This window comes from Heterodontus francisci, chromosome 28, assembly GCF_036365525.1.
Source record: "Heterodontus francisci isolate sHetFra1 chromosome 28, sHetFra1.hap1, whole genome shotgun sequence".
Classification (NCBI taxonomy): Eukaryota; Metazoa; Chordata; class Chondrichthyes; order Heterodontiformes; family Heterodontidae; genus Heterodontus; species Heterodontus francisci.
The window spans coordinates 24848760-24872494 of NC_090398.1; the positions used below are offsets into that span (position 1 = coordinate 24848760).

General features: G+C 43.4%; 1 protein-coding gene across 18 annotated transcripts in view; it reads left to right on the forward strand.

The window, feature by feature from the left end:
- The window catches only part of LOC137385142 (NACHT, LRR and PYD domains-containing protein 3-like), a 206085-nt gene that overhangs the window by 103285 nt on the left and 79065 nt on the right, over positions 1-23735 (forward strand). For 16 of the 18 annotated variants that reach the window (XM_068060009.1, XM_068060020.1, XM_068060011.1 and 13 more), the window contains one exon: positions 131-224. The gene's annotated coding sequence lies outside the window, so the exon portion shown is untranslated. Of the gene's footprint in view, positions 1-130; positions 225-6985; positions 7221-7324; positions 7551-23735 lie in introns of all 18 variants that reach the window. The other 2 variants (XM_068060017.1, XM_068060019.1) reach the window with 2 other exon arrangements.

Genomic DNA, 23735 nt, shown 5'->3' on the forward strand with positions numbered 1-23735 from the left:
TCTTTTAAAATTGTTCTAATTTTTATAACATTTCATCACTGCATTTCTCAGGAGCATGATATTTGCATTGAGTTTAGCATGCTAGGATCCCTTAGTACCAAATTAAGTCAACTGTTGCCTTGTTTTCCAGGGAGTCACGATTACCTCTTATCAGGCATTCAGCATCTTCATCTATAAATAAGTCTGTATCGGAGGATTTCAAGCATTATCCGAATTGAGCGTCGGTAAGCAAATTATTGATGATTAAATGTTATTTTTTCTATTAGCCTACGAATTACTTTTCTGATATTGTGACGTGCTGATGGGTGGTAATTGGTTAGCTATAGCCTGTTGTTGAATTTGTTGGTAGGACACAGATGATAAACGTTTCTCGAATGTCCATAATACACAAATATCAGAGGTAACAGCTTGAATACGGGTGGTGGCAGCAAGTTCTGAATATCAGATCCTATGCAGTTCATAGTGGCATGTAGCCAAGACCAAGAGTCTTCACTTTGTTCGATGCATTCAGTGGCTACTTAATGTCAGATTAAGTGGACTGAATTTGTGGGACACTTATTCTATGAGGGTGACCAAATCTCACTGAGTCCTAATAAGATTATTCATTTTGTTCTTTTGGTTTTAAACACTTCTACGCACTTCTCTCTTGAACCCAAGTACTGTAGCCACATTTATTTGTTAATAGGAATTATAATTCAGTCTCATCCTCCTGTTACTGTTTGATATCACAACGCCACACTGATCTGGATGCACTTAGTTACGAAGGTGAGCTCCTATCCATCTGTTCAGTAATCAGTTTCACTCGTTCTATCATTTCATACTTCTGCGTGCCCGTTCAGTCTGTACTTAGCACAAGGCAGTATTTTAATAAAGAAGTTGAAGCACGCATAAGAGCGGAAACCTGGAAGATCATTATGGAGCTGACTGACAATGCTTGTGCTCATTAAATAAACTGCACGCCATTTTTGTGGGCATGGCTTCACTTAGCGACCTCTACTAGCATCATTCACCTATACACTAAAAAACAAATCGTAACTGAGGATTGTGAGCTCTACTTAAAGCAATGTTCAACATTCAATGTAAAATGTGAGATTGAGTGACTAAGCTGCACATTTGGAGGATTTCTAGACACATCAGAAAACATTCTGGGACCCTTTGTCAAGGCTTCACCAACATTCTCCACAACTTCCTCGGAATTCCCTTAGAACTTAGAAGAAGGAATTTTCCTCCACACAAGATCAGGGGGCAGGTTGTTCAACCTTGCCCGTCTAAGAGCGAAGTCCAAAGTACGGAAAGTCCTCATCAGAGAACTCCTCTTTGCTGACGATGCTGCTTTAACATCTCACACTGAAGAATGCCTGCAGAGTCTCATCGACAGGTTTGCGTCTGCCTGCAATGAATTTGGCCTAACCATCAGCCTCAAGAAAACGAACATCATGGGGCAGGATGTCAGAAATGCTCCATCCATCAATATTGGCGACCACGCTCTGGAAGTGGTTCAAGAGTTCACCTACCTAGGCTCAACTATCACCAGTAACCTGTCTCTAGATGCAGAAATCAACAAGCGCATGGGTAAGGCTTCCACTGCTATGTTCAGACTGGCCAAGAGAGTGTGGGAAAATGGCGCACTGACACGGAACACAAAAGTCCGAGTGTATCAGGCCTGTGTCCTCAGTACCTTGCTCTACGGCAGCGAGGCCTGGACAACGTATGCCAGCCAAGAGCGACGTCTCAATTCATTCCATCTTCGCTGCCTTCGGAGAATACTTGGCATCAGGTGGCAGGACTATATCTCCAACACAGAAGTCCTTGAAGCGGCCAACATCCCCAGCTTATACACACTACTGAGTCAGCGGCGCTTGAGATGGCTTGGCCATGTGAGCCGCATGGAAGATGGCAGGATCCCCAAAGACACATTGTACAGCGAGCTCGCCACTGGTATCAGACCCACCGGCCGTCCATGTCTCCGTTATAAAGACGTCTGCAAACGCGACATGAAATCGTGTGACATTGATCACAAGTCGTGGGAGTCAGTTGCCAGCATTCGCCAGAGCTGGCGGGCAGCCATAAAGACAGGGCTAAATTGTGGCGAGTCGAAGAGACTTAGTAGTTGGCAGGAAAAAAGACAGAGGCGCAAGGGGAGAGCCAACTGTGCAACAGCCCCAACAAACAAATTTCTCTGCAGCACCTGTGGAAGAGCCTGTCACTCCAGAATTGGCCTTTATAGCCACTCCAGGCGCTGCTTCACAAACCACTGACCACCTCCAGGCGCGTATCCATTGTCTCTCGAGATAAGGAGGCCCAAAAGAAAAAGAAAAAAAAGAACTAGCATCATTCACCTATACACTAAAAAACAAATCGTAACTGAGGATTGTGAGCTCTACTTAAAGCAATGTTCAACATTCAATGTAAAATGTGAGATTGAGTGACTAAGCTGCACATTTGGAGGATTTCTAGACACATCAGAAAACATTCTGGGACCCTTTGTCAAGGCTTCACCAACATTCTCCACAACTTCCTCGGAATTCCCTTAGAACTTCACGGACAATGCATGAATGATGTTATTCTCTATCTGACACATGCCATCAGGAAAAAAATAAAGTTTGATGGTCATGAGCACCATTCTACGGGTTACAGCATGAAGAAATGGAGAAGGAACTAAAGTAGGTGGAACCGCACCAGCTACTGCACGTGAAAGGCCAGGAGGACAAGCAGGTATCTCAGCAGGAGCCCAGCTCAACTTAGGGTCTTCATATATCACTAATCATACCATTAATATGGCCAAATCCTAATTATTGATAAGCTGTTGCTTTACCACGGTGGGCATCACAGAGATCTGTGTGCTCGTGAAAGGAAGGCTCAGACATTGCAGGGCAGCCAAGACTGCATTGTCTGCGGCGGTTTCCAATAGCACGTAATTTATATGTTACTAGAAACTGTCGGGTTTGATCCTGACCTCATTACAGCTTTGGTTTAAATATGAACAAGAGAGCTGAATTCAAGTGGTGAGGTGAGAGTGACTGCCCCTGACATCAAGGCAGCATTTGACTCAAGGAGCCTGAGCAAAACTGGAGTCAATGGGAATCAGGGAGAAAATTCTCCTCTGATTGGAATCGTACCTAGTGCAAAGGAAGATCGTGTGGTTGTTGGAGGTGATTCATCTCAGCTTCAGGACATCTCTTCGGGAATTCTTCAGGATAGTGCCCTTGGCCGAACCACCTTCAGCTGCTTCCTACAATCATAAGATCAGAAGCGGGGATGTTCACTGATGATTGCACAATGTTCAGCACCCTTCACGACTCCTGTGATACTGAAGCAGTCCGTGTAGAAATGCAACAAGACCTGGACAATATCCAGACTTGGACTGAGAAGTAGCAAGTAACGTTCACGTGATGCAAGTGTCAGGCAATGAACATCTCCAACAAGAAATAATCTAACCATCTCCCCATGAAATTCAACGGCATTACCATCGCCGAATCCCCCACTATCTCGCGCGGTCCTTAAGTTACACATTGTGCTTTTCTCTAGGCTGGTACTGAAGGCAGTTGCCGCCAGTCACACAATGCAATCACCCTCGATCTCCACTTCCTCTTCCTACTCGCCTGCTCCAATTTCATCCACTTTGCACAACGAGCGTTGTGACAGGGAGAGATTTCTATTTCTCATCCGGTACTTTCTCTGAGAATTGAGATAGATATTATGCCCCGGATCCTGCAAGAATAATGCGAGTTTGGGCCCCAGTGCCTTCAACCACTGCAGAATGATGTGTGTCGTGAGACCATGTGGAGTTTGGTAGTAACAGTAGATTTAGGGGATCAAGCATTTGGCGTAGTTTGCTTCAAAAAGAAAGCTGGAGTGCTCACATACGTCCAGACGATATGCCCACTGCTCTGCCTCTGTCGTCGCCTCCTGATCGTGTCCAAGACTGCCTCCTCAATGACAGTATGTCATGCAGGCATCGTTGCCTTACCACATTCATGTCCTGCTGCTATTTGTTACATTCTTTTCTGAAGAGAAAGAACGGCAATTGTGAGTTGTGGATTGACCGTTTCGTTTTATGTGTGATGCCTCACATGGTTGAAGAGCTGCGAATCGTGTCTGTGGTGTGAAAAGAAATGGTCAATGATTCAATTATGTGTGTTGTGCGAATGTCAGTATACAGTAGATGGCGGATGAAACGTGTTGAATTTGTGATGCTGGTGGTGACAATTATTGAAAATAAGTTTGCGTGATGGCTTGTGTCAAGCAATTAAATATCTTGTGTTCTGTGTGGAAAAGATACAATGGAGATTTATGAGGATGCTGCCAGCAATGGAGAACTTTAACTATGTGGAAAGATTGGATACGCTGTGCTTGCTTTGCTTGGAATAGAGGAAACTGATGAAGACACTTAATTGAGGTTTATAAAATTATAAGGGACCGAGGTAGAGTGGGGAGCAAAAAACTATTCCCCTTAACAGAGAGGTCCATAGAGGGACACTGGTTAAAAAAAAAAATACATTTGGACAGCAGTTCGAGGGGAGATGCAGAGGTTTATTTTTTGCACCCAGAACATAGTGGGGCCTGGATATCATCTCTGAAATAGGCGACAAATGATGCTCCTTTGTCCACTACAAATGGCACCGTGCACCACAGCAGGAGCGGTCTCAAGGGATATTGGCATTGTTGTAACCTGCTATTTCCTTTTAATTCCCATGCAGGTTCAAGTTAGGAGCAGCCACCAGCCAAGACCAGGGGATAGCAGTCCAACTCTGGGCAGGAGGCGGTGACATTAAAGGGTGCACTGTCACACCATTCCCCTGCCCCCTCCACCAGCGCAACTGCTCTACTCTTGGTGGGAATGTGCATATATGGTCAAAACTATTGATCACAGCACACTTGCGCCATAGCAGCTGACAGAGTCTGGGACAGCATCAGACACCAACATTCAGAGGACATGGAAAGGTGATGTTGAGCCTCTGGAGTCATCCGCAAGGTGCCAGCTGCGAGATCAGCAGCCTGAGGTTTGGGTACATCAGTCAGATCTGCCAGAGGCTAATCACACTCAGAAACACACTGGAGGATCCTTTAAAGATCTCCTGCCGGCTACCAAGACTTGCCAGCCAATCAGAGGGTCGGCAGCTCAGCAGTCTCAGCAGATCCACGTTCAACTGTTGCCACTGCTGGAAGTGCACTTGGCTGGAGAGGACGCCCTGGCAGGACGTCCCACTCCAATCTAGGCAAGTGCGTTCTTGGGGTGCGGGATCCAGTCAGTCAGGCATCGGCGAGAGTGGGAGGAGGGGGCTGCTGAGGGAAGGTGGTGCCATTGCTGCGGGGGTGGCAATTGCCCCCAGCAGGCCCTCCATGGTGCAAAGAATAGGAGGGAAACCACCATCTCCCCGCTGTGCGCTGCCATCATTCCCATGCAGCAGAGGACCCACACGCTGCTGGCAAAATGTCAGCAGCAGCAGGACGTTGTCCTTCATTTGCCACTTGGTTTACTCAATTGCTTAGTGGCCAGGAAGGCTGTCCTCCACCTTCCCTGCTGTTGGTAAAATGGCGTGCCGACAGGAAGACAACATCACTTATCTCGTCATTTTACGGTAACCGCACCTCCCAGACTATCCCAGAGTACAGGTAAAATCCAATCCTGGGCATGAGCGCCTGCAGCTTAATCGCCTTATTTACCACGCTGCAAGAATTTTCCAACTTCACCTTCCTTGCATTTCCATTTGTCTGACCCCGCCTGTTTCTGAAGCATCATTTATTCTAATTTTCTGTCTTTCCAATTCTTATGTGCACATTACCTGTACTTCGTTTATTCAGAGGTGGATTTTGGACAAAGAAGAAAGCCATGATCGAAAAGGAAGATTTTCCCAAGCAGAACGTTTCAACTCACAGCGCATTGTGCCTTTTCATTTGGTGTTTTATTGCTGGAAAATGACAGCGATAATAGTCCTTTGTTGTCTCTGCCCGTTTGCAGTCCGAGCACAGTGTTTTTATGGTAAACAAAATCAAATTGAGGACACAAAACTGATAACGGCTACAATGCCCACGATCTCTGAAAGGTTTTCAGATAGAAAACCGCTAGCTGGGGAAATTTTCCTCATTTATTCCACATATAAAATCAATGTCTTTGCTTCAACAATCTGTAACCCCATCATATGATTTCAATTCGAATGAGACCATACGTGATTCACACCAATACTTGCACAAGAGAATAGGGCGTGGAGGGTTCGGACTGATCAGATCGAAGGGTTGTGTATGACTGTGATGTGTAACTTAACTTTGTCCATTGAACTGAAGGACCCACAAAGCTAAGTTACTCCCAGAACCACCTGTGGCACAAGGTAAGGACACAGAATGTAATGAGCGCAATTACTGTTATTTAATGTTGCCGACTGAACATTTTGTCGTTTATTTGTGAAGCAGTTCAATGGTTTTGAAGTGTCGTATTATTCATATTGGAGCAGGTGCGAAACGATTGTTTTTGAAATAAATTAACACGGGAGTCACTGGCATTTAACAGAATAAGATTTCCATTTATAAACTTCTCACTTTTTTACTGCTGGAACTCGTAGTTAATTATGTTTCTGGTTAATGACACTGCTATGAATAAACAGCTGGAGGTCTAGAATTTTTAAGAAACCCAAGCAGTGACTAACTACTGCCAAGATGGAATTATAGTCTACTGTAGGCTAAAATAGCCTTAGAAAAAGCTTCTAAGTTTAAAATTCGGAAACACCTCCACATGCAAAGTCTGATAGAAGTTTGGAACTCTCTTCCAGAAATGGCAATTAATACCAGATCAATTGTTACTTTTAGAAGTGAGATTGAGAGACTGTTGTTAACACAGCTATTTAGGGATATGGGACAAAGGTGGCTGCATTGAATTAGAAAGAGAATCGGCAATGATCTCACTGAATGAAAGAACGACCTTGACGTGCTAAATGGCTTACTTCATTTCATATATACCTATATTACTAAATCCAATTTATTCACACAGGGAACTTACCTCTTCTTATGGGCAGATGGCCTGGCTGGTTTAAAGCAGAGATTGACTATTTATTAAGCATTGCTCATTCTCCGAAATGTTCGCAACGCCGCACACGCAGTTGAAGTTGAATTTTTAATTTGAAGGCCCTGTTGTTGGTTTGCTTGTAAGTGTTGGGATTTTGCAGCCTTCTAGCAGTCAACATCGCGTTGAAGGCGGTGCTGATATCTTTGTTCAATTCTCACAGGTAAAATAATTGTTTGTATTCAGCAAGTATCTTGTCCCTGCTCAGCCTCAGCAGGCTTCAGCTATGGTGGCTGGAACTGATCTCTCTCCTTCTCTCTCTATCAGCCTTGCTATAATTCAAGATACCCTTAGATGTTTGTCGTGCAACTGAGGAGTGACCAGAATGATATTGATGTCTGAAGTTCTGTAGTGGAAAGACTCCCTTTGTTCCTTAAAATGATTTTTTTAAGGTGAACATACAAGTATTATTTTCGCCCATGTGACAAAGAACAAAGAAAATTACAGCACATTTTGAGGATATGAGAGCTGTTTCCACTGCAATGTAACGAAGGTTAGTTGGAGACGTAAGATCTGTGTATGGCCATTGTCTTAGATTGTTTGATGAAAGCTCACATCCATATGTGATTGTTTGTATTATTTCCATGCAGACCGTGTTTATTAGGCTTTCTGTCTTATCAGACAATGAATGTGGATTACAATGCAGGAGGTGGTATGAGTCATGTGATTTCTCCTCTATTTTGTTGAGAGCCAACGTTCCAGTCTTTTAAGATTGTTCATTTTTCATACATTTTCAGTATGTTTCTGTATATTTATCATTATACTTCTGATGACCGTGACATTCACATTGAATTTAGCATGCTAGGATCCATATTGTCAAACTAAGTCAAACGTTGCCTTGTTTTGATGGGAGGTGACAGTCATCTCATCTCTGGCATTAAACACTGGCATCTATAAGCAAGTCTGAGTCGGTGTATTTCATGCACCACCCGAATTGAGCTTCGGTGATGAAGTTATTGATGACGATTTCTTATTCGATTGCTTATCACTTTTCTGATCTTGTGACATGGCCAATGGGTTGTAATTGGCTACATCCAGCCAGCTCTTGAATTTGTGGGTACGATATAGATGATAAAAGTTTCCCTAATGTCCACAAGGTACGGATATCAGAGGGAACAGGTTGGAAACAGGTGGCAGCAGCAAGTTCTGAAGTTCAGCTCTTATGCAGTTAATGGTGGAATGTAGGCAAGACCTGTGATATTCACATTGTTCTACGCATTCAGTGGCTTCTTAATGCCAAATGCAGTGTCCTGACTTTGTGGGAAACTAATTCAATAGCGGTGACGAAATCACGATGATTCCAAATATGACCATTCACTTTCAACTTTTGGCTTAAGACACTTCCACGCACAGTGCTTTCTCATTGGAACCCAAGTACTGTTATCACACTTATTGCGAATAGGAATGTTAATGCTGTCTCATCGTCCTATTATCGTCTGATTGTTCAGCGCCACACTGGTCTGGGTGCACTTGATTACGAATGTGAGCTCTGGTCCATCTGTCTATCATTTCATACTTCTGCGTGGTCTTCGTGTTGGTCAACCTGGGACTTAAGCTATAATGCTGGTTCCGTCTGCGTTTAGCACTTGGTAGTATTTTGATAAACAAGTTGAAGCACCGCTAGGAGCAGTACCTGGAAGATCATTAAGGACCTGCCTCACAATGAAATTTCCTGCTAATGCTCATTAAAGAAACTTCACGCCATTGACGTGGGTATGGCATCATTTTGCGACGAACACCAACTATATCTACACTGTAAAGAAACCGTGGTTGAGGATTGCGAGCTCTACTTAAGGCAATGCTCAGCATTCAAATAAAATGTGAGATCGACCGACTACTTTGCGTAGTGAGAGGATTTTTGAGACTCATCATAAAACATTAAACAACACTTTGTCAAGATTGGATCAACACTATCAACATTTTCTCTGAAATTCTCTCAGGTCTTCACAGATAATGAGTAAATTCTGTGCTCCACTTCGTTATCCATGCCACAGTGAACAGTAGAAATGGTGAGCATTTCTAGGGGTGGCAACATGAGGAATTGGAGGAGGAGATAACGCAAGGTAGAACTGCATGGCTACTGCAGGAGAAGGGCCAGAAGGGCGGTAGGCCGGTCAGCGGTAATCCCTCTCCACCTAAGGTTTTCAGAGAACACTAATGACACATTCAGATGACACAAGACGAGTACTTTGAATAGGTGCAGCGTTACAAAGGTGGGCATCGCAGGAATCTGTCAAGTTTATAACTTTTAACAATTCTCCCTGCACCTCTGCGGAAGGAAGGTGTTAAGAAAGTGCTTCCATGGTTTAATATTTTGAGGACTTGTTGGTAAAATTCCGTGGGAATACTTGAGGAGCTTCTTGCCTTGTTTTTGAAGGGTCACGGGAAGGACTTTGTTTCAAATCAAACTTACGGAAGTCACAAATCTTCAGCTAAGCGACCAGCAGGAGCCTTCTGTCTATAGGGAGTTGTTCACAGAGAAATAACATGTCACGAATTGTTTCATTTTGAATATTGTTTTGATTCATTTGCAAGCCAGCCTGCCAAGAGAGAAGCTACCAGCTCTTCCATTTCCATCTCTCTGTGGAACGCTGAGAATACAGTGTGATAGCTGAAATCCCTGATGCCACATTTCTCCTGGACAGCCTGCTAGACTATTCCCCGAAATCACATGAAGAGAACTGTTCCAAAGAGATCCCAGTACTGCCGTGTATGCATATTTGGGATGCCAGAATAAAGGGAAAACGATATCATAACATATCTTTTCCTCTTCTTTTTCACACCTAACAAGTATTTGGTAAAAGTATTTTTGTCTTTTTTCCTCGTGAAGAGATCTCTGCAGAGAAAACTTCTTCAATGTTTCTTTAATCGGTGTGTATGTGTAAGTGTTTGTGTGTGGTGGGCTTATCTAGAAGGGATCATTCATATTTTAATCTGTATGTGAATGCTTTGCATCCTAGTTTTATAATAAATTAATTATTTTGTTGTTTCTTCAAGAATCCTGATCAGTGGATTTTATTCTGAAATAAAAAACGGACTACATAATTAGTCTGAGCGATGACTGGGCAAACACTTAAATATATGTTGTGACCCATGGAGAAATGGAACTAGAGAAATACAGTGCACTTCTCCAGTCTCGTTGGTAACAGAGGTCTCTGTGACTCTACAAAGACTGAGGAATGATTACATGCTATTTCCAAATGCCCAAGAAGACCAGACACTGAGTGCTCCAGGACCCAATAGGATTACACGATTTGCAATGTCCCAGGAAGCAAATGACTTCACACATGTTGCCACGCGAGCCGCTCGTTTAAACTAGGGTTTGTTTAAGAGAGGGATTCCAGATCTAAATATGGAGCTTTTCTGGAACCACTGTAAGGGCCCCAGACAGTTGAAAGTCTGCTATCCAGGGAGCTGCCACATTGCGTTTATGATGACTCTCAAAGCTCTTTGAGCTCCAACACAATGTGTATGTATACCATCTATTTCCAGGGCTCATGACTGTCCTGAGAAACCCCTAGACATCAGCTAAGTATTCATAGAATAAGAGCAATTACCCACAAGGAATATCATTAAGTAGGTCACTGGAGTCCTGAGGAAGACGTTCAGATGGCTTAGCAAGACAGCAAGTGCCCTAGAGTGCTCTGTCGAAGTACCCAAACTCATGTTGATATTCTGGAAATCATTGGAGTGCATGAATTACAAACAACAATTGTGGTAGAGGATCCAGATGAGGAGCCAGAAGAGAGGACTGCTGAAGTACAAGAGGAAGAGGAGGTGGTCCAGAAGGAGCAGCAGAATCTTCTGGGTTCTTGGCTTCCTCTGGAAGGAACACTCATCACCACCTTATTGAAAAGTGCTTTTTGGATGCGGGCTCCACGAGCAGATGACAGAGTACTGTGGTCACGTGCCACACTTTCCAAGTACTGGGATTTAACAGGCACTCCATCATCTGCTCTCAATCCGTTTTAACTCTTTTCCATGAAGAATGACGATCACAATTTAAAAAAAGTCAACCGACTCCACCATGAACCAATCACCATCATAGTTCTGTACATACATAACCATGTAAACATAACACAATATCCACAATATTATTATGCTGTTCACCCCCATACTTACCTTAATGGCTATCTATATATGTTCTTGTGAAACCAGGTGTTTCTACGAAGTACGAACACAGTGCCAGTAGCAGGCTGCTGAGAATTTGAAGGAGATAGATCATATTTCTTCCTGGGAAACCTTCGTGAAGTTATGGGCTGTGATACACTTGGCAAAGGGCTTCAGCAGCCTGGGCTACCTGACTGACTGGCAATGGTGCAGGAGCAGGGAAGGGAACGTATATTTTGATAGGCTGGGAAAACCAATATGTTCTTGCACCATGTTTCCTGTGCCTTTATCACTGGTGCTTTCTTCATGTGCCTAATAGTCTGGTGAAGGACAGCTCTATGGCTTTTGGAAACACTGCAAGTCCCTTTCAACATACAGCCTAGATATAAACTGGACGCTGCATGAAATTGCGTCACTCATCCATGGAAGTTGCAAAAATTGTATGGATCTGTGTCATTCCATAGATGCTGCAATGCATGAATTGGCAGCTGCCCCTTTAGGCATCAGAAGCTGCATGATGTTAAGCTTCACAGGTCAGTGGCTGGCACTGATTAGCAGCACAACACTGGAGAGCAGGTGTTACAAGCTTTGCATCAAGCGATGGCCCAAAGTGGAGGCCGACTTGTCTATCCACCCATGTACATGACATATGGTTTCCTGCTGGATCTCCATTTCACCTCGTTTTGTTTTGCTGCACACAGCAGCCTTTTTATAAAACTTGGCCCTGTGAAAATCTCATCTGAATCATCTACAGTGGAACAAACATGTACCCTTGCCCCCTGGAATGGTGGCACTTATGTTGTCCTATCTGTTTTGTATGGCTGATGCACATCAACGCCCGATGCATCCCACTATAAGGATCTCTCCTCTAACATGGCATGTCCGTTAAAGATGCTGCCTTTCTCTGGGCTGTTGCCTCAGACAGTTTCCGGCATTCACACAATGCATTCTGCCTCGTTCTCCACATCTTACCCCCCCCGCCCTCCCTTCTGCTCCTCCTCATTCGCATCCTCTTCCCCCATGGAGCGTGGTGACGTGTAGAGATGTTTTCTTTTTCTTTTCTCATTTGGCACTTGCTCTGATGAGTGGGATAGTTTTTCTGCTCTGGAGCCTGCATGGATAACGCGGGGTTGGGACCCCGTGTCTGTGGCCACTGTAAGATGATGTGTGCGATGAGACCATGTGGAGCCTGGGAGTAAGTATAGCTTAAGGATATCAAAGATCAGAAATAGATAGCTTCAATCAGTAACTGGAGTGAACACCTACATATAGGTGATATGCCCATTGCTCTACCTCTGCTGCCACCTCCTGATCATGCCACGAAATGCTTCCTCAATGAGAGTGATATCATGCAGGCATGGTTGTCTTACCCTGGTCATGTCCTGCTGCTGTTCATTATGTTATTTTTTAAGGGAAAGAATGTTGATTGTGAATGAGTGGATTGCCAAGTTTCATTTCATGTGTGATGCCTCACATGCATGAAGAGCAGCGAGACGTGTCTGAGGTGTGAATAGAAATTGTGAAAGTCGGGGCTGTTATGGAACAAAGAACAAAGAACAGTACAGCACAGGAACAGGCCATTCGGCTCTCCAAGCCTGCGCCGATCTTGATGCCTGCCTAAACTAAAACCTTCTGCACTTCCGGGCACCGTATCCCTCTATTCCCATCCTATTCATGTATTTGTCAAGATGTCTTTTAAACGTCGCTATTGTACCTGCTTCCATCACCTCCCCCGGCAGCAAGTTCAAGGCACTCACCACCCTCTGTGTAAAGAACTTGCCTCGCACATCCCCACTAAATTTTGCCCCTCTCACCTTAAACCTATGTCCCCTAGTAACTGACTCTTCCACTCTGGGAAAAAGCCTCTGACTATCCACTTTGTCCATGCCGCTCATAACTTTGTAACCTCTATCATGTCGCCCCTCCACCTCCGTCGTTCCAGTGAAAACAATCCGAGTTTATCCAACCTCTCCTCATAGCTAATGCCCTCCAGACCAGGCAACATCCTAGTAAACCTGTTCTGTACCCTCTCCAAAGCCTCCACGTCCTTCTGGTAGTGTGGCGACCAGAATTGCACGCAATATTCTAAGTGTGGCCTAACTAAAGTTCTGTACAGCTGCAGCATGACTTGCCAATTTTTATATTCTGTGCCCCGACCGATGAAGGCAAGCATGCCGTATGCCTTCCTGACTACCTTATCCACCTGCATTGCCACTTTCAATGACCTGTGGACCTGTACGCCCAGATCTCCCTGCCTGTCAATACTCCTAAGGGTTCTGCCATTTACTGTATCCTTTCCACCTGCATTAGACCTTCCAAAATACATTACCTCACATTTGTCCAGATTAAACTCCATCTGCCATTTCTCCACCCAAGTCTCCAACCGATCGATATCCTGCTGTATCCTCTGACAATCCTCATCACTATCCGCAACTCCACCAACTTTTGTGTCATCCGCAAACTTACAGATCAGACCAGCTACATTTTCCTCCAAATCATTTATATATACTACAAAGAGCAAAGGTCCCAGCACTGATCCCTGCGGAACACCACTAGTCACATCCCTCCGTTCAGAAAAGTATCCTTCCACTGCTACCCTCTGTCTTCTATGACTGAGCCAGTTCTGTATCCATTTTGCCAGCTCACCTCTGATCACGTGTGACTTCACCTTTTGTACCAGTCTGCCATGAGGGACCTTGTCAAAGACTTTAGTGAAGTCCATATAGATATCATCCACTGCCCTTCCTTCATCAATCATCTTTGTCACTTCCTCAAAAAACTCAACCAAATTAGAGAGACACGACCTCCCCTTCACAAAACCATGCTGCCTCTCGCTAATAAGTTTGTTTGTTTCCAAATGGGAGTAAATCCTGCCCCGAAGAATCCTCTCTAATAATTTCCCTACCACTGACGTAATGATGAGCCTATAATTTCCTGGATTATCATTGCTACCCTTCTTAAACAAAGGAACAACATTGGCAATTCTCCAGTCCTCTGGGGCCTCACCTGTAGCCAATGAGGATGCAAAGATTTCTGTCAAGACCCCAGCAATTTCTTCCCTTGCCTCCCTCAGTATTCTGGGGTAGATCCCATCAGGCCCTGGGGAGTTATATACCTCAATGCTTAGCTAGACACCCAACTTATGTGCAGTGTGTGAATGTCACTGTATAGTAGATGGTGGATTAGCGTATTGAATTTGTGCTGATGGCGATGACGATACATTTATTGAAAAGTATGATTGCATGATTGCATCTTAATTTAACAACTCATGTGTAGTAATCAAATATTTTGTGTTCATACCAGATATGATGCAGTGGAGATTTACGAGGATGTTGCCAGCAATGGGGAAATGTAGCGATAAAGAAAGATTGGATAAGTTGTGCTTTCTTTGTTTGGAACAGAGGAGACTGATTGGGAGAATAATTGTGGTGTATAAATTTATAAAGGACCGAGATCGAATGAGGTTAAGTGAATTATGCCTTTTAGCGTAGCGGTGAATAAGTGGGCACAGGTGTAAAAAAAAATGTAGAAAAAACTGAGGGGAGCTTTGAAGGGTTTGTTCACCCAAAGGTTAGTGGGGCCTGCAACTCACTGATTGAAACGGGAGTTGACATGGCAACACTCATTGCATCAAAACAAAAACAATTTCGGTATGCACGGAACAAAAGCTGGAAATTGTGATTTGACTGGTGAACTCTTTCTAGACGGCACGGACAAGATGGGTGGAATGACCTCGTCTTGTGGCCTGAAGTTTCTTTGTTTCTTTGGAACTACGAACCGGGGAAGAACTTCTGGTGGTCACCTCCCGGGAGATCTCCTCCCACATGCAATGCATTAGTTATCTTTGTGGCCTCTTTCTCCCCTGCGAGTAGTGGACACGCCTTCTCATCTGTACTCCTCCATTGGGACTTCCAATGCCGCATCCGAGAACCTGAATGCACGCTTTCTAGGCCGTGCAGACATCCTTTCAAGTTGGCTTCCCTCCCAGCCAGCACAATCCACCACCTCAGTGGAAGTGGATGAGTGAAAGCTACATCTCCGGAAAATTGTGTATAATCAGCGCTTGAATGCAAACCTGCAATTGCCTGCTGCATCGCCTCAAAGGCACATTTAGATTATGATAATTGTGAATTAGTCCGAAATGCATGTTTGATCTTTAGCTTGCCAGTAGCTCTTTGATATTGAGCAGGTGTACATTTCTAAAGATTACCTGTGGCTCCAGTACATTTCCAGTTGTACACGGTTTATTACTGGCTTGAGAGTGACGGGTTATGAAGGATTTTCTAGGTTGTATGCTTGAAATTCATGGTCACCAGTAGAATGTTTATTTAGCCCTATTTGACATCTATGTACTTGGCACCACGTATGGTTTAACTAATAAATGAATACTTTGCAGTATTCTTCATCAGAGTAGATGATGCTATCCATGTGGTAGTGCAGAAAGAGGTATAAGTGATATTGAATGAGAGCATAAAAGATAAAGCGATGAAGCTGAGAAAGTTGGCAGTACACAAACTGAATAAGATGGGATGTAACTAGCTTTCTGAGGGCAGTAAGTGTAGAAACTAACAGTGCTACTGCTATTCTCCTCCCATCCTCCTTCGATATGGGAGTTGTTCGATAGGTCTGGATAATTGCAGATGTTGCATCCTGTTCAAAGAAGGGTAGAGAGAAAACCTGAGGAAAGTAAGGCTAGTTGGTGTAAAGTCACTGTAACAGAAACATTTGCAGAGAGGAAATCAGGAAAAATAATTGACTCTTGGGAAAGTAAAGACCAATAAATGATGGTCGGAACCAATTTGTTAAGGGAACATCATTCTTTACTTAACTGACTGAGCTCCTGGATGAAGTAACTGTAAGGGTTGATGATGGCAGTACGGTCGCTGTTGTGTATGTTGCACCTCCAAAAACTATTTGATAATGTAGGAGCTCATAAAATTGTTAGATAAATGCAATCCTATCGGATTCATAGGACACTGGCAGCTTGCATTCAACATTGGCTAAGGGACAGAAAACAGAGTGGTGGTGAACGGTTCCTTTCAGACTGGATGTAAGTACATAGCGATATTCAGAATGGCTCAATATTAGTACCACTGAACATTTCGATATATATGAATGACAGAGTTGTGGGTACGTAGGCAGTGGTTGCATAGTTAGAAGATGTCATGAAACTCGAACAGGGAGTAAACAATACGTCACAGCGTGCTCAGTGCTTCATAATGTTAAATTTTCATTCAATAGCACTAGATGTCTGTGCAGGTTTTCACAATGTATTTCTTACTTTTTTAAAATAGATTGGCTCTAGGATGCTGAATACTTTCATCATTCGCTGTGGGAAGTTGGTTTCAATGGCCATGTATTGCCCATCTCCAATTGCCCTTGAACTGAATATCTTACTAGGCCATTCTAGAGGGTATTTAAGAGTCAACCACATTGCTGTGGGTCTGGAGTGCCCTGTCAGCCAGACCCGGTAAGGACGGCAGATTTCCTTCTCGAAAGGAAATTATTGAACCAGATGGGTTTTTACAACATTTGGCATTAGTTTCGTGGTCATCATTAGACTAGCTTTTAGTTCCATATTTATTAACTGAATTTAAATTTCACCATCTGCCATGCCGGGATTCAAAGCATGTCCCGAGAGCATTAGGCTGTGTTCTGGATTACTAATCCAGTGAAAACCCCACCACACAGGCAATTATATACAACAGGGAAAAGAAACACACCGAACATCCATCTTTGTCCAAATGTTGTTAAAATAAAAATTTTCCAAATACTTTATTTACTGAAATTTAGCAAAATGCAATGTCACGTGACAAAGTCAGAAACAGTCAATCTTCAACACAGCAGAGAATACGTAAAATATAAATTCAAACGTAAAAAGGGGAAAGGAATCAATACAATCAAAGTAATGCATTTCCGAGTAATAATAATAAAGTAGTAATAAAGTACACTCTCACAGCGATTTTTACGACACGAAGAATTTGCTATTTAAACCCCAACAGGTGCATGCCATTATTTCTTCCACAGTAACAACTATCCCCACAATTTGGACTCAACAGCAAATTTACATAATTCGCAAGTTTAAACCATTTATATGAATATTGAACCAACAGTACTTCCAGCTCTACATGTGGCATAAGACATCCTACATTTCGCCAGACTGAGCAATAACCGTTCCACCCAATATTCTGTTGACTATTTTGCAACTGGTTTGCTATCCAACCTGCTGCTTATCCCGAAGCTGTGCATCCCATAGCATTCGTCTTGATTTGACAATATCGTACTGAATTGAAGGCTTATTGAAATTGCATGTATTTTACATCCGCCACATTTTCCATATTTACGTGATCTGCTACTTCTTCGAAAAATTCAGTAATATTGTTCAAGCATGACTGTCTCTTTTTAATTCTGTGCTGACAACCCTTTCCTCTATTTTAGTTTTCGGGATTTCTTTCTCTCAAACATTTCAGTGAAAATTTCAATGTCTCTTCTATCACTGATAAAGTATAATACAAATATATTACGTATATGTATAAATGCGATTTGATATATTTTTGAAGATATCTTCGATAACTTTTCTGACGATCGAGATAAGGCTAATGGGGGTGAGGCGGGGGGAGGAGGCTGTGTGTAAGTGGCTGTATTGGACTTGTCATGTGTTTTGTGGATAGGATGTAACTGAGCATTTTCCAGTTTGCCGTTTAGATATCTGTGTTGTTGTAAACCTTGACTAAGTGTGGGACTATTTCTGTAGCTTGTCTCCTACATTACAACCGTAAGGTTGTCGGGGCCAGTAGATTTTGTTTTATCCAGTTGACAAAGCTGACGCTTGATAGCACGTGGGAATAACCGACTTGACTGAAGACGGTGATTGTGGGGAGCTCAGCAGGAGACCAATATCATCCACTTGGCATTTCTGGCTGAAGGTTTTGCAAACGCTTCGAACTTGACGTTTTCCCTCACAAACTTGTATCCGCAATTATTGAGGATTCGGATGTCCATTGAGCCTCCTCCTAGCATTAGTTGTTCAAAAAGTCGTACATCATTCATGACTGGATGTGGCAGGAGTACAGAGCGTTGGTTGTCGGTTCACTTAGCTTCATCCAAAGCATGCTATTTCCACTGTTTAGCATGCATGAAGTCCTGTCTTGCCAATTCGCAGGTTGGCAACTCAGTAACGCCTGGTACTGCTCGTGGCATACTCATTTAGATACCTCATTGAATCATGGATGGTTCATTGGATCGATTCTAATGGCAAAGTGAGTGTTATACCGGGCAATGAGGTTGCACCTTTCAGTGGAATATAATTCAGCAGTTTCTGATGGCCCACAGCTTCTCATCGATCCCCAGTTCTGATCTGTGAGACCTCTTTTGAATATAACTATCATTTATCATGGTAGTAATGTCACACAGCATGATGGAAAGTGTCGTCTGCGTGAAGACGGTCTTCAACGTCTCCACAAGGACTGTGCGGTTAACATTCCCAAAAATACGCTCGTGAACAGATGCCTCTGTTAGCTAGATTCATGAGGATCAGGTCAAATAGGTTTTCTCTCGAGTTGGCTCTCTCACCGCCTGCCACATTCCCAGACTGACAGGGCTGACAGACTGACTCCAGGACTCGACCAACTCAATGAGTAGTGGTGCTTCCAAGAGACTCTCAGTGATGAGCTTCCAGAGCACACACTGTGTTTCTGCTACCCTCCATCCTTCTTCCGAGCGGTGCTCAACCTTCGAGAGCATGTATTCCTCAGCTGAAGGAGGACAGTAGTTGATAATCAGGTAGTTTCCTTGTCGATATTCGATCTGATGTCATGAGCCTTGATGGAGTCTGGAGCAAATATTGAGAACTGTCAGCTCCCCTCCCTCCTGTCCAGGCAATGTCCGTCCGAAGTTACAATTCCTTCCTGTGCCAAGACTTATGCTCGTCTCACCTGAAATGGAACCCCTCTTTCAGCCACGTGTTCACCTCCCTAATCTACTTGCCAATTTGCAAGTCGCATGGGTATTAATCCAGGTATTGCAAACGTTCTTTTTTTCTTTTAATGTTAGCTCCTAGCTCCTGATACTCGCTGAATGCTTATGTTTTTCACAACACGGATTACAGGGACTAGGTTCCCCTATTCTCTCTCCAAAAACCTTTCAAGCCGATTTGAAATGTTGCTTAGTCTGGCACCAGATAGCCAACACAATACATCCGACTCTCCATCTAGATTAAAAGGATGCTACCAGCCCGTCCCGCTCCCCCGGATTATTGAACGCCCCCACCCTCCGCCCACCATCAACTACCATAATCACAATTTGGCTTCCCCTCCTGCGCCTCCTCCAGCCCTTTTTGTTAGGCCCCCTGCTCCAAGGTGCCATGGTCAGCAGTCTCGCTGCTCTTTGACAGTCCTTATCCTACTCGATACAGGTACTAGCTGCATTGCACTTGTTGGATAGGATCAGTTTCTGTGCAACTTCGTTTTCTATCTCATCCAAGTTCAGCTTAATCTGTACACATTCAGTCGCACCAACCTGATTCTGCTCCTCTGTGTGACCAAGTGAGACCAAGATCGGCAGCAAACGTTCCAGAGAGTAGTCCCCCTCCAATATGTTTCGTAGTATCTCAAAATCTCCATGGAGTTCCATATAATCTGTTAACTGCATTGTTTCACTTCTATTCCCTGCAATTACCTTATTTGCCAATATATAATTTTTATTAAACTCTCTGCCCCTTCCTGTCCCATTCTGTTGGGAGTTACCCACATCCTGCTCTGATGCCTTGACCTCTCTGTTTGGATTTCTAAATGTTCCTTTACCCAAACATCCCCCCCCCCCCCCCCCCATTAGTGTAAAGCCCTGTCTACATCCCTAGTTATGCAATTAGCCAGGACACTGGTTCCAGCCGGGTTCAAGTGAAGCCCATCCCAACGGAATAGCTCCCTCTTCCTTGAGTACTGATGCCAGTGCACCAGATCTTCGGTATCAAAGTGAGTCAAATGCTGCCTTGTTAAGGGGAGTTGCGATCACCACTTCTGTGGAATTTAACTCTTGCATTTGTGAATAAGTCAGGATTTCAGGTGCAATAGAATTGAGCACCCATAAACAGGTTATTGTTGGGGCAATGCTGACATTTGAAGGCACTATTGATGAGTTCATCTACCACTTTGCTGATCATTGTGAGGTGGCTGATAGGGTGATATGTTTTGACTTTGGGATAAGTTACAGCTGGTCAATTTTTTATATTATCCAATACGCCAGTGTCAGATGCTTTGGAGTTAGGTGGCTTGGACAGCTTGTTATGGTGCTCAGCTCTTCAGCTGATACTGGTGGAATGCAGTCACAACCCAGTGTATTCACTTTGTCCCACCATTCCGTCATCTTAATACCAAGTGCAGTGAACTGAATTAGCGGACAGTGACTCTATGAGGCTGGTAATCGCTCAAGTAGTCCAAAGAGGATTACTCACTTGGCAGATAACCCCTCTTTTTTAAAGTCAAGTGGTAAATAATTCTCAGTGTGCTAAGAATTACGCTGAAAACCTATTTTAGATCATTGGTCGGGCTTGCAGTGCAGCGCATTTGCGCATACTGGAAGCTACAAATATTAATATACAGGGCTAATCCTCATTGTCCAAGGCTCCAAACACTCCTTTCAGGTGAAGCAGCGATTTACTTGTACTTCTTTCAATTTAGTATACTGTATTCGCTGCTCACAATGTGGTCTCCTCTGTGGACCACCTCCACTCAGTCTGTAAGCTTCCAGTTGCTGGCCATTTCAACCCCCACCGCCCCCCACCCCCGCTCTCATGCTCACATCTCTGTCCTGTGTTTGCTGCACTGTTCCAGCGAACATCAACGCAAGTTCGAGGAACAGAACCTGATTTACCGATTAGGCATGCTACAGCCTGCTGGACTGAACATTGAGTTCAATAATTTCAGAGCATGCCGAGTCCCCCTTTTTATGTTTAGTTTTTTTTCCCCTTTTTTTCTATTTTTTCTTTTTCCTTTTTGATTTGGTCATTTAATTTTAGGTTTATCAGTGTTTTTAGTTTGTTTCTACTGTGCCTATCCATTGTTTTGTTTTGTTTTGTTTTTTAATGTTTGTGAATGGAGTGCATTGTGCTTTGCAGTTAATTCACTCCCTCTCTGTACTAATGCTTTGTCATTCGGGACCATTAACATACCGTTCGACTTTGTTCCATGACCTTCTGGTCAGTTATTCTCTGTGACCCTGTCCTATCAACACCTTCTTCTTTGTTATTTTTTGCCCCACCCCCGCTTTACTTGCTTAAAACCTTTTACATTTCTAATACCTACTTTCTAATTCTGATGCAGGGTCACTGATCTGAAACGTTAACTCTGCTTCTCTTTCCACAGATGCTGACAGACCTGCTGAGTATTTTCAGCATTTCTTGTTTTTTATTTCAGATTCCCAGCATCTGCAGTATTTTGCTTTTATTTTAATACACAGGGCCCTGTTCCTTGCAGGCAGAAAGAACATGTGCAGACATTGTGCCTGTTTCAGCTAAACAAAATTAGCGACAGCCATTTGCTCGTTCATCCATCAGGGCAAAGCCTTGACAATCAGAGTCAAGCTGCCTGTCTTAAAATTCAATCAAAGCTTGTTAGTTAACTGCCAGTCACCATAAACTGGTGCTTTCTCCATGGCAATGCCTCAACCAATCAGAGTTCACTTGCCAAACAATCAGCACTCTCTTCTCATACAGTAAAACGTTGTTGCTTCCCCTGACAGTGGTATTCTTTCAGATTGTCCTGATGAGCACAAGACGAAAAGCTTCCACAACATATCTCTATTTTCAGCAATGATAAATGTAAATTAGAAATCTAAAGTTTATCAGTCTCATCGTTAATTGAATCTGCTGCCAAATCTTTATTTCAATGAAATGAAAGGTAAATTTGCAATACCACCAATAAAAGTTAGCCAGCCAATGATACAAAGGTTTTGCTTGTTTACTACATACATTTGCAGATTAATTTCCAGTTCGTGAAACATGGAACCTGATAATCGTGGATGTGAACATCCTGATCAAAGCCGAGACTATTACTTATGAACTGGAGATTGTCTCTCTGATTTTATGATCATTGGTCTCTTCACTATAAACTAACTGTAAACATGGAGAAGGGGATTGGAGTACTCCGTGACAATCCAGATCAGGGGAACATTGTAAAAAGCCTGATGCTGAGATTAATACAGCTGGAATTCTAAAGACTTGCATTTATGGTGAATTAAAATCGGCTCCAAGAAACAGCTCATGATCTAAAGGAAAGGTAATTCTAAATAAAAACAGTGTTAAATCAGATGGTTCACTTTGCCCTTCTCTAAGAAGTGTGATCCCAATAAACTAACCACAATCTTCGTCCCTTGCTCTCTCTGCCCGTTTATAGTTTGATAACAGACAATTAATGGTGAACAATGAAACTGAATTCAGGATAAAGATTTGATTCTGGCTATAGAACCTGGTTTCAGTGTGGGCTCTTCTGAACAATTTGGGGGAAGTTTCGTCATTGTTGCCACAATTACTTTTCTTGACCTTGGTTAAAGGATCAGGACAATCCATTCTGAATGAGACGGTGTGTGATTCAGATTCAGCCCTGTGCCAGAGAATAGGGTGGGGGAGGATTGAACTGATCAGGCTGAAGGTTGTGTTTATGACTGGATTGTGCAACTGATCTTTACCCAGGGTGTGTTCATTGCCTGCAGAACCCACAAGACTGACTTAACCGGCGACTCTTGTGCTAGAATCAGGATAGTGACCAGACCAGCAATATGCTGAGAAAAATCATTGTCGAGAAACGGACACATCAGTTTTTATGCAGTTTTCCCTTCATATTTTCCATCTGGGATTCAGATGAGTCCACGAGCTGCAGCTATTTCTGGAATTATCTAAATAATTCCACCATTATATTTAAATTACCACCTCCTTCCCTTCATCGTCCCCATGTTACTTGATATTGTTAATGGCTTCCTCTCTTCAAGAACTGTCCTCCTCCACTTTTGTTGTCATTACCCTCTCCTCAACAGAAACACCCTCGATCCATCTGTCGTTGCAAACCACCATCCTATCTCCAAACTCTCTTCCTGTCAAGCTCATGAATGTGTTGTCGCATCCACAATGAATGCCCATCTTTCCAGGACAGCCATGTTTGAGCAACCACCAATCAGGTTTCTGCCCAAACCACAGCACTGATGCAGGCCCTTATCAAAGTTACAAATTATATCCTATATGACTGTGACTGTTCAACGTTCCTTCACAACCAGTCTGCAGATTTTGACAAGGTTGACTACACATATGTTAGCGGGAATGTATCTAGAAGAATCACTCGACACTCAGGTCTGCTCCAATGCCAAACAGTTTACTTAAGTTACGCTGGTGGGTAGCAGGTCACTGGGCTGTCCAGATGCCTCTCCACCGAACAAAGAAAAATCATTGATACTTATACATTTTTAAACAGTTACTCAGCCCATCCTGGCTGGACATGGTCCAATCATAATGATTACAGATTATATACATTGATTATTAAAGACCAATGGAAGCGGTGACCAGGCGTGGAAGGGGCTGCAT